This window comes from Monodelphis domestica, chromosome X, assembly GCF_027887165.1.
Source record: "Monodelphis domestica isolate mMonDom1 chromosome X, mMonDom1.pri, whole genome shotgun sequence".
NCBI classification, from domain to species: Eukaryota; Metazoa; Chordata; class Mammalia; order Didelphimorphia; family Didelphidae; genus Monodelphis; species Monodelphis domestica.
Window position 1 is genome coordinate 16,639,383 of NC_077235.1, and position 12,103 is coordinate 16,651,485.

Consider the following 12,103-nt stretch of genomic DNA (forward strand, 5'->3'; position numbering starts at 1 on the left):
AATCTGTCTGTCCATTGGTGTATCCATCTATTTATCTCATCAATCAGTCAATCTTTCCCATTCTCCTTCTCAGGTGTCCAACCTAGAAAATAGGAATACCTGGTTGTAGGCAAGCAAAGCATATGATGGTACCCCTGTGGTGTTCAGGATTGATCAGAAGATGTATTTGGTTCAAGATTGGAGGGGGAGTGGCAGACCTCTACTTTGGCCAGTGAGGTGAGTGTCTGTGGCAGACTGGATGATGGGTCCAAACCTTTTTCTCAGACTCTTCCATGAGGTGATGTAAGTCTTGAATATGAAAGCAAGGAATCAATAGCTCAGAGGCTATGCTCTGCGCATTACTTACAGGAATCTTAACCTGTTGTCCTGACTTTTCCCAACAAGGAGCATTTACTAAACAAGAATGGCATTTCCTTGGGCAGGCTATGAAACAAAGTGAGGCAAAAGGATAAAGAATGTTAGCCGCCATTGAGATCCCATGCAATCTAGTGAGGATACTGCATAAACTGTGGATAGTTGAGCTGTTCCTCAGCTGTAGCCCCCACCTTTCACTACTTCTACTCACTCTTCTTGCCCCTTTGAATGAGATGGCCAAAGAGAAACACCCCTTCTTTAATGCTGCAAATGCCAAGAACCAGCCCCATAGCCTGAGGCAAACCTCCTAACCAAACTCCTTGTATTTATGTTTCTCTATATATATATCTATCGAACTTCTGTTGACTTGTAAAAACACAAAACTATTAAATAGTCAGAGAAATGACTCTTTAGTCAAGGAAAAGGGGGACAGTATGACAGTAGAGCTCTAGACAGAACTGGGTGCCAAAAGGCTACACAGAGTCTGAGGATTGATCTCTGGTTGCTCTGGACACTGACGCCTGGGAAAGGCAACAGCACCAGACTGGACAGTTCCAAAGAAGAAAAGAATTTGGGGAACTTCTCTACCATTTGGGGGAAATCTGGGGGCAGGGAAAGATGAATGACTTTGCTCTAGCTACAAGGAAAATGGGAGTGTTCAAACTCTACTGAGAGTATTCAATGAAGCGTGGGAAAAGAATTACAGCTTGAGGAGAGGGTCTAAGGGAAAGGGCTGCTGACAGTGGAGACTAAATGATGGTCCCTGATAATGTGGGGATTTACTTGGGAAAAGATCTCTGATACCCCAGGGGAGACCACCTAAAACAAAGAGGGTCCTGAGCATCTCCTTAGTCCCATTCAAGTAGAATTGGCATTCACTTGAGGCTCCATTATTTAGTCTGTATCTGCTAACCTGAGGTTCCCTTCTGGGTGGACAAGGAGCAAGTACAAACTTTGAGTCTTCACTTTAGAAGCTAGTCCTACCTTTGGAGTTAATCCTATCTTAGTATGCTACATGTTTAGGGTTTCTATATTCCATGTTGACACTCTATCTGTTTATCTATCTTTCTTTCTATATATGTAATTCTTTCTCTGTGATTGTCCCTCCGTCCATGTCTTTTCCTTGCTTGGTGTCTCTCTCTCTCTCTCTCTCTCTCTCTCTCTCTCTCTCTCTCTCTCTCTCTCTCTCTCTCTCTCTCTCTCTCTCAATGCAATTGACCATTTGGTTCCTGAAAAAAGAGAGGTTCCTTTGCCGAGAGTTTGGCTGACCTTACCAAACCCACCCAACTGATTCCTGACTGAACTCAATGGGTTCTTTTATTTACCTCACATCTAGTGGTCAAAGTAACTGGAGGTTCAGGCAGCCGTAACTCGGGCATCCTAACTGGCTCGGTATTTCTTAACTTGGAAATACCACAGATCTCTCAAATACTCTGAAAAACCATGTCTTGAATCAGGATAGGGCTAAATCCCACATTGTATTCTTTACTCAGAGGGTGGCAACACAACTTTTACAGGCCATAAACCCTGGACTCTGGGGATGTTATCCCTGGGTGGGCCACTAGGCTACGTGACAACTCCAAGGAACAAAAGAATTTGGGGACCCTCTCTACCATTTTGGGGAAATCCAGGAACAGGGTAAGATGAATGACAATGCTGTAGCTACAAAGGAAATCCCTGACAGGATAAAATCAAGCTTAGGAAAGGAATCCTAGCCAAAGGCTAGGGTCTAAGAGAGGGGGATGCTTACAGTGGATACTGAACAATGGTCCTTGCCAGGTGTGGATATTCTTGTGAAAGGGACTCTTGAAGAGATAGGGGAGACTACTTAACTAGGATTGTCATTCACATGACAGTCCCCCCTCAGTCTGAAACTACACACCTGGGATTCCCTTCAGGATGGATTCCCATGGCAACAGGGAACAAGTACAATCTTTGAGGTCTCCAACCTACAAGCTCCTCCTGAAACCTGGGCTTCACCAGATCCCACTAGGTCACAAGTTTGGGGTTTCTCGATTCCATGTTGACACACTTTATTGCTGATGCTGTGAATACATTCACTGCATTCAATGAGGAAAAGCAGGAGCTGTATTTGCCAATAGTGGCCTATTAATGCAGGCAAAGTATAGTTTCTTTTTGAAGGAAACAGAATTGCTTTCAGAGACAGACAGACTGAGAGAGACCCGTAAAGTCATGCAGATGGAGACAAGGGATAGACAGATAGCAATACAGATAGATAGATGCAGCTAGATCAATACATTGATGTATAGACAGAATTAGGGAAAAACAGACTGACAGACACAGACAGATGGATCTACAGACATACAGAAAGACTGACAGATGAAATAGTTTCTCTGTCATTTTGTCTATCTGCCTGCCTGTCTGTGTGTCTATCAGCTTGTCCTTCTGTCTACAAATCCCACCTGGCTATATCTATGTGTCCATGTGTTTATGGATGTATATTCGAATCTATCTATCTATCTATCTATCTATCTATCTATCTATCTATCTATCTATCTACCTATCTGTCTATCTGCCTGTCTGTCTATCTGTCTATCTGTCTATCTTTGTCTATGTGTATCTGTGGATGTAGTCTATGTATCTATCTGCCTGCTGGTTTGTGCATGGATCAGTCTCTGTGCATGTTCTTGGTGTGTTTTCTAGTGGTGTGACATCCTGGGGAACTACAACTCTTTTTGTACCCCAGGAATCTGTCCCTTTTGAGTCCTGGCTTGGGATTGGTCTTGCATTGGACTAATCCTGTGTTGGGGGATAGACTATGTCTATGGTCCCTCCTTTGCATGGGATTGGTCCATATCAAGAACAATCCCATGAAAGAAAAATGGGCATCATCTCTTGTCCAGCAGAGGATTGGTCAAATTCAAGACCAAGGGACCACTCTAGCACACTGGGAGGTGTAGTCCCGTAGGCCACAACCATTGAAAACCCACCTGATCTCTCTCTATGAATCTATTTAGATGGAGAGATGGACAGCTAGACAGACAGAAGGACAGACAGACAGATTATTGGATCTGTCATTCTGTCTATTCGCCTACTGGTTGGTACATCTGTCAGCCTGTCTGGGTTTCTTTTGTGGGTTTTCAAGTATTCTGAAAGGCTGGGGAACTACAAGCCCCATTGTGCCCCAGGAATCCGACCTTTTGAGTCCTGTCTTGAGATTGGTCCAAAATTGGACCAATCCCATGGTGGGGGCGGGAAATGCCAATGGTCCCTCCTTAGCCCAGAATTGGTCCATCTTATTTGCAATCAAGCACAGTAAGGTAGGGAGCATCATTCCTCACCCAGCCTAGGATTGGTCCAATTCAAGACCAATCCAAATCAGGAAACATGGGGGAGGAACCAGTGGAGCACAGTGGGGGATGCAGTCCCTCAGGCCACAACCTAAGAAGAGCAAAACTATCTCTAACTCTATATCCATGTAGACTGAGAGATGGACAAGGGTGTCTTTGTGTGCTCTTATGTGTCTATTTATGTATCTATGCATCTGTGTATCTCTCTATGTATCTAACTACTGCTGACTTGTACAAACACAAAACTACTAAATAGTCAGAGAACTCACTCTTTAGTCAAGGAAATGGGGGTCAATGTTACTGTAGAGTGCTAGACAGAGGTAGGAGCCGCAAGGCTCCACAGAGTCCCAGGATTGAACTCTGGTGGCTCTGGACACTGACCCCTGCGAAAGGCAATAGCACCAGATTGGACAGTTTAAAGAAGAAAAGAATTTGGGGAACCTCTCCACCATTTTGGGGAAACCCAAGGGCAGGGAAAGATGATTGACTTTGCTCTAGCTACAAAGAAAATGGGAGTGTTCAAACTCCACTGACAACATCCTCTGAAGCTTGGGGAAAGAATCACAGCTTGAGGAGAGGATCTAAGGGAAAGGGCTGCTGACAGTGGAGACTAAAGATGATTCCTGATCAGGTGGGGATTTACTTTGGAAAAGATCTCTCTGGTCCCACAGGGGAGACCACCTAAAACAAAGAGGGTCCTAAGCATCTGCTTTGTCCCAATCAAGTAGAATTGGCATTCACTTGTGGCTCCATTATTTAATCTGAAACTGCTAGGCTATGGTTTCCTTCTTCGTGGATTCTCACAGAAACAAGGAGCAAGTACAAACTTTGAGTCTTCAATTTAGAAGCTAGTCCTAAATTTAGGCTACATCTGATCTTACTCTGCTACAAGTTTGAGGTTTCTATATTCCATGTTGATACTCTGTCTATCTATGTGTCTGTATATATATGTTCCTTGTTCGGTCTCTCTCTGTCTCTCTGTCTCTCTCTGTCTGTCTCTGTCTCTCTCTCTGTCTCTCTCTCTCTCTCACTCTCTCTCTGTCTCTCTCTCTTTATATATGTCTACCTGTGTGCTGTCTGTCTATCAATATATCTATATTTTCTGTGTATCTCTTTCTGCTGTCTCTGTATCTATCTGCCTGTCTGTATGTGTATCTATCCATCTGTCTGCCAGCCAGTCCCTTCTGGTTATCTCTATGTATGTTACTATGTATGTATGTATCTATTTGCTTCTCTTAGTTCTTCTCTTCTGTGCATCTATTTTTCTGTGTGTCTGTCAGTTTTTTCTCTACAGAAATAGATAGCTATTTGTGAGAGAGGAATAGAGAGAGAGAGAGAGAGAAAGAGAGAGAAACAGAGAGACAGACAGAGAGAGGAAAAGCAACAAATATGCAGAATGATAAATGGACAGGTTGATAGAGTGATAGAGATATACAGAGACACACAGATGGAATGAGATAGATAGATAGATTGATTGATTGATTGATAGATGAATAGATAAATAGATAGACAGACACACAAACAGTGATGTAGAGATAGAGTTAGATATAATGACATTTAGACAGAAAGGTAGACTGAGGTATCGATATATTAATAGACAGAGAGAATGATGGATAGCAACACAGAGGGTTAGACACACATAGAGAGACAGAGAGAGTCAAGCAGATCGATACATAGACATAAACAGTCAAATATCTAGAGAGATAGACTTGGGTGGACAGATTCAAAAAGAGAGAGATAGACAAAAAGATCACTAGGTTGATATGAATAGAAGGAAAGAGAAAAAGACTACCAGACAGAGACAGATTGATGGACGAAAAGACAGGACAGAGCGACAGACAGATACACAAATGAACAGAAAGACTGACAGACAGATTAGTTTCTCTGTCATTCTGTCTATCTGCCTTCCTTTCTGTGTATCTACAAGTCTGTCTCACTGGATGTGCATCTGTTTGTCTAAATATCCTGATTTTTGTATCTGTCTATCTGTCTGTCTCTATCTGTCTCTCTGTCTCTCTATGTATCTGTCTATCTATATGTCTGTCGATCTGTCTGTCTTTCTACTTATATATCTATCGATCTATCTATGTCTTTGTATTCCTGTTGGTGTAGTTTATGTATCTCTCTTCCTGCTTGTTTTGGCATGGATCACACTGTGTGTATGTCATTTGTGTGTTTTAAAGTGTTGTGACATCCTGGGGAACTACAACTCCCAATGAGACCTAGTGGTCACATCCCTTTGAGTCCTGGCTTCTGATTGGTCTTGTATTGGACCAATCCTGTGTTGGGGGATGGACTATGTCTATGGTCCCTCCTTAGCATGGGATTGGTCCATATCAAGACCAATCCTATGAAAGGAAAATGGGCATCATCTCCTGCCCAGCAGAGGATTGGTCAAATTCAAGACCAATTCTTCATGGGAAATAAGAAGGAGGGAACCCTGGAGCATGCTGGGAGATATAGTCCTGTAGGCCACAACCACTGAACACCCACTGGATCTCTCTATGTAGACAGAGACATGGACAGCTAGACAGACAGAAGAACTGACACACAGATTATTTGATATGTTATTCTGTCTAATCGCCTAGTGGTTGGTACGTCTGTCAGCCTGTCTGTGTTTCTTTTGTGGGTTTTCAAGTGTAGTGACAGCCTCGGGAACTACAAGCCCCATTGTGCCCCAGGAATCTGTACCTTTTAAGTCCTGGCTTGGAATTGGTCCTGAATTTGACCAATCCCTTTGTGGGGGAGGGACAATACCCATGGCCCCTCCTTAGCCCAGAATTGGTCCATCTCTTTAGCAATCAGCACAGTAAAGTAGGGAGCATCATTCGTCCCCCAGCCTAGGATTAGTCCAATTCAAGACCAATCCCAACCAGGAAAATGGGGGAGGGACCCCTGGAGCACACTGGGGAATGCAGTTCCTCAGGCCACAATCTAAGAAGAGCAAAGCTATATCTAGCTCTATATCCATGTAGACTGAGTGATGGACAAGGGAACAGAAAGACAGGAGGACTGAAAGACAGAGACTTTCGTTTTTCTGCTTTTCTGTCTTAGTGCCTTCCTATCTATGGATCTGTCAGTCAATGTGTCTATCTGCCCATCACTCCTCTCTGGGTCTCTATCTCTACATAGGTATGTAAGTATGTACCTATCTATGTATGTATCTTTTTATCAATCGATCTCAAGTGTCTGTCAATCTGTCTGTCCATTGGTCTATCCCTCTATCTAATTTATAAGTCACTCCACCTTTCCCATTCTACTTCTCAGGTGTCCACTCTAGAAAATCAGGATAAGTGTTTGCAGGCAAGCAAAGCATGTGATGGTGCCCCAGTTGGGTTCAGATGGCTCAGAAGATGTATTTGGTTCAAGATTGGAGGGGGAGTGGCAGACCTCCACTTTGCCCAGTGAGGTGAGTGGCTGTGGCAGACGGGATGATGGGTCCAAACCCTTCTTTTCAGTCTCTTCCATGAGTTGATGAAAGTCTTGAATAGGAAAGCAAGGAATCAAGATCTCAGAGGCTAAGCACTGCACCTTACTTACAGGGATCTTAACTTGTTGTCCTGACGTTTCCCAACAAGGAGCATTTACTAAACAAGAATCGCATTTCCTTGGGCAGGCTATGAAACAAAGTGAGGCAAAAGGATAAAGAATGTTAGCCGCCATTGAGATCCCATGCAATCTAGTGAGGATACTGCATAAACTGTGGATAGTTGAGCTGTTCCTCAGCTGTAGCCCCCACCTTTCACTACTTCTACTCACTCTTCTTGCCCCTTTGAATGAGATGGCCAAAGAGAAACACCCCTTCTTTAATGCTGCAAATGCCAAGAACCAGCCCCATAGCCTGAGGCAAACCTCCTAACCAAACTCCTTGTATTTATGTTTCTCTATATATATATCTATCGAACTTCTGTTGACTTGTAAAAACACAAAACTATTAAATAGTCAGAGAAATGACTCTTTAGTCAAGGAAAAGGGGGACAGTATGACAGTAGAGCTCTAGACAGAGCTGGGTGCCAAAAGGCTACACAGAGTCTGAGGATTGATCTCTGGTTGCTCTGGACACTGACGCCTGGGAAAGGCAACAGCACCAGACTGGACAGTTCCAAAGAAGAAAAGAATTTGGGGAACTTCTCTACCATTTGGGGGAAATCTGGGGGCAGGGAAAGATGAATGACTTTGCTCTAGCTACAAGGAAAATGGGAGTGTTCAAACTCTACTGAGAGTATTCAATGAAGCGTGGGAAAAGAATCACAGCTTGAGGAGAGGGTCTAAGGGAAAGGGCTGCTGACAGTGGAGACTAAATGATGGTCCCTGATAATGTGGGGATTTACTTGGGAAAAGATCTCTGATACCACAGGGGAGACCACCTAAAACAAAGAGGGTCCTGAGCATCTCCTTAGTCCCATTCAAGTAGAATTGGCATTCACTTGAGGCTCCATTATTTAGTCTGTATCTGCTAACCTGAGGTTCCCTTCTGGGTGGACAAGGAGCAAGTACAAACTTTGAGTCTTCACTTTAGAAGCTAGTCCTAACTTTGGAGTTAATCCTATCTTAGTATGCTACATGTTTAGGGTTTCTATATTCCATGTTGACACTCTATCTGTTTATCTATCTTTCTTTCTATATATGTAATTCTTTCTCTGTGATTGTCCCTCCATCCATGTCTTTTCCTTGCTTGGTGTCTCTCTCTCTCTCTCTCTCTCTCTCTCTCTCTCTCTCTCTCTCTCTCTCTCTCTCTCTCTCTCTCTCTCTCTCTCAATGCAATTGACCATTTGGTTCCTGAAAAAAGAGAGGTTCCTTTGCCGAGAGTTTGGCTGACCTTACCAAACCCACCCAACTGATTCCTGACTGAACTCAATGGGTTCTTTTATTTACCTCACATCTAGTGGTCAAAGTAACTGGAGGTTCAGGCAGCCATAACTCGGGCATCCTAACTGGCTCGGTATTTCTTAACTTGGAAATACCACAGATCTCTCAAATACTCTGAAAAACCATGTCTTGAATCAGGATAGGGCTAAATCCCACATTGTATTCTTTACTCAGAGGGTGGCCACACAACTTTTACAGGCCATAAACCCTGGACTCTAGGGATGTTATCCCTGGGATGGCCACTAGGCTACGTGACAACTCCAAGGAACAAAAGAATTTGGGGACCCTCTCTACCATTTTGGGGAAATCCAGGAACAGGGTAGGATGAGTGACAATGCTGTAGCTACAAAGGAAATCCCTGACAGGATAAAATCAAGCTTAGGAAAGGAATCCTAGCCAAAGGCTAGGGTCTAAGAGAGGGGGATGCTTACAGTGGATACTGAAGAATGGTCCCTGCCAGGTGTGGATATTCTTGTGAAAGGGACTCTTGAAGAGATAGGGGAGACTACTTAACTAGGACTGTCATTCACATGACAGTCCCCCACTCAGTCTGAAACTGTTCGCCTGGGATTCCCTTCAGTGTGGAGTCCCTTGGCAACAGGGAACAAGTACAATCTTTGAGGTCTCCAACCTACAAGCTCCTCCTGAAACCTGGGCTTCACCAGATCCCACTAGGTCACAAGTTTGGGGTTTCTCGATTCCATGTTGACACACTTTATTGCTAATGCTGTGAGTACATTCACTGCATTCAATCAGGAAAAGCAGGAGCTGTATTTGCCAATGGTGGCCTATTAATGCAGGCACAGTATGGTTCTTTTGCAGGAAGCAGAATTGCTTGCAGAGACAGACAGACTGAGAGAGACACAGAAATTCTGGCAAATGGATACATACACAGACAGGGATAGACAGATAGCAATACAGATAGATAGATGCCACTAGATCCAGACTGACAGACATAGACACATGGATCGACAGACATACAGAAGGACTAAGAGATGGGCTAGTTTCTCTGACATTTTGTCTATCTGCCTGCCTGTCTGTGAGTCTATCAGCCTGTCCTTCTGTCTATAAGTTCCATCTGGCTGTATCTATGTGTCCATGTGTTTATGGATGTATATTCGAATCTATCTATCTATCTATCTATCTATCTATCTATCTATCTATCTATCTATCTATCTGTCTGTCTGTCTGTCTGTCTGTCTGTCTATCTTTCTCTTTGTGTATCTGTGGGTTTAGTCTATGTATCTATCTGCCTGCTTGTTTGTGCTTGGATCAGTCTTTGTGTATGTTCTTGGTGTGTTTTAAAGTGGTGTGACATCCTGGGGAACTACAACTCCCATTATGCCTCAGGAATCCTTCCCTTTTGAGTCCTGGCTTGGGATTGGTCTTGCATTGGACCAATCCTGTGTTCGGGGATGGATGATGTTTATAGTCCCTCCTTTGCATGGGATTGGTCCATATCAAGACCAATCCCATGAAAGAAAAATGGGCATCATCTCTTACCCAACAGAGGATTGGTCAAATTCAAGACTAATCCTTCACAGGAAATAAGAGGTAGGGACCACTGGAGCATGCTGGGAGATGTAGTCCTGTAGGCTATAACCATTGAAAACCCATATGATCTCTCTATATGAATCTATTTAGATGGAGACATGGACAGCTAGACAGACAGAAGGACCAACAGACAGATTATTTGATCTGTTATTCTGTCTATTCTCCTACTGGTTGATACATCTGTCAGCCTGTCTGTGTTTCTTTTGTAGGTTTTCAAGTGTTGTGACAGCCTGGGGAACTACAAGCTCCATTGTGCCCCAGGAATCCGACCCTTTTGAGTCCTGGCTTGAGATTGGTCCAAAATTGGACCAATCCTGTGGTGGGGGTGGGACAATGCCCATGGTCCCTCCTTAGCCCAGAATTGGTCCATCTCATTAGCAATCAAGCACAGTAAAGTAGGGAGCATCATTCCTCACCCAGCCTAGGATTAGTGCAATTCAAGACCAATCCCAACCAGGAAAGATATGGGAGAGCCCCCTGGAGCATGCTGGGGGATGAAGTTCCTCAGGCCACAACCTAAGAAGAGCAAAGCTTTCTCTAGCTCTATATCCATGTAGACTGAGAGATGGACAAGGGGACAGACAGACAGAGAGCTTCCTTTATCTGTTATTCTGTATTACTGCCTTCCTGTCTATGTACCTTTCAGTCTGTCTATCTGTCTGCCCATCAGTCCTCTCTGGGTATCTATCTCTATATAGGTATGTATGTATGTACCTATCTATGTATGTATCTTTTTATCAACCGATCTCCAGTGTCTGTCAGTCTGTCTGTCCATTGGTCTGTCCCTCTATCTAATTTATCAGTCAATCGATCTTTCCCATTCTCCATCTCAAATGTCCACCCTAGGAAATCGGAATACTTGGTTGCTGGCAAGCAAAGCATGTGATGGTGCCCCTGTGGTGTTCAGATGGCTCAGAAGATGTATTTGGTTCAAGATTGGAGGGGGCGTTCCAGACCTCCACTTTGGCCAGTGAGGTGAGTGGCTGTTGCATTTGAGCTGTTCCTCAGCTGCAGCCCCCACCTTTCACTGCTTCTACTCACTCTTCTTGCCCCTTTGAATGAGATGCCAAAGAGAAACACCCCTTCTTTAATGCTGCAGATGCCAAGAACCAGCCCCATGGCCCGGGACAAACCTCCTCCCCAAACCCCTTGTTTCTGGGTCCTTCCTTCACTGCTGTCAAATGATAGCTAAACCGCAGCATGGAGGCATGCTGTGTTGCTGTCCTCCCAAGGAGCAGATTTTGCACGCAAGCTCTCCCACCTTGGCTGCCTCCTGACCACAGTCAACATGACTTTCAAATCAATAAAATGTCCCCTTTTCTTTTGAAGCCATGCTTCAGAGTCTTGCATTCTTACGATGATATAACTCCGAGCTCCAGGGGTGCATCTATGAACCCCACAACAATCATCCTGGGTGCCATTCAATGAAGTGATGTAGTCTCCTCAGGAAGAAAACTGACGCCTGAGGTCAAGGAAGAAATCCAAAATCTTGAAACAGCTGGAGACCAGAAACTAAGTCTGGAGAATTGATCATTCTCAAACTTTTCTATCCAGCCTTTATTTTTTTCTTTATTCAGCAATTCTTATCTTATTGCTTTTCATACATTTTTTTAGTCAATTTAGCACCTTATTCTTCCTCGGTGACAAGAATCATATTCGTTCCATCCTCCCCCTGCTCCCACCCTTCCTGTATTCTAGGGGAATTCCACTGGGTATGACATGTGTCCTTGATGAGAACCTCTTTCCATGTTCTTGATGGTTGCACTAGGATGTTCATTTAGAGTCTATATCACCAACCCTAACCCCCTGGACCCTTGTAATCTAGGAGTTGTTTTTCTTGGGTGTTTCTACTCCCAAAGTTTTCCTCGTGAATGTGGATAGTGTTCTTTCTCATAGATTCTGCCGGGTGGTTTAGGATGATTGCATTGACACTAATGAAGAAGTCCATTCCATTCCATTCCATTGTACCACAGTGCATCCATCTCTATGTACAATGTTCTCCTGGTTCTGCTCCT

The 12,103-nt window shown here is 43.9% G+C and overlaps 1 long non-coding RNA gene across 1 annotated transcript in view; it reads left to right on the top strand.

The window, feature by feature from the left end:
- LOC130456083 (uncharacterized) overlaps window positions 1-12,103 on the top strand; it is a 134,068-nt gene that overhangs the window by 80,843 nt on the left and 41,122 nt on the right. The window contains exon 11 of the long non-coding RNA XR_008914385.1: window positions 74-216. This is a non-coding gene — a long non-coding RNA (uncharacterized LOC130456083). The remainder of the gene's footprint in view (window positions 1-73; window positions 217-12,103) is intronic.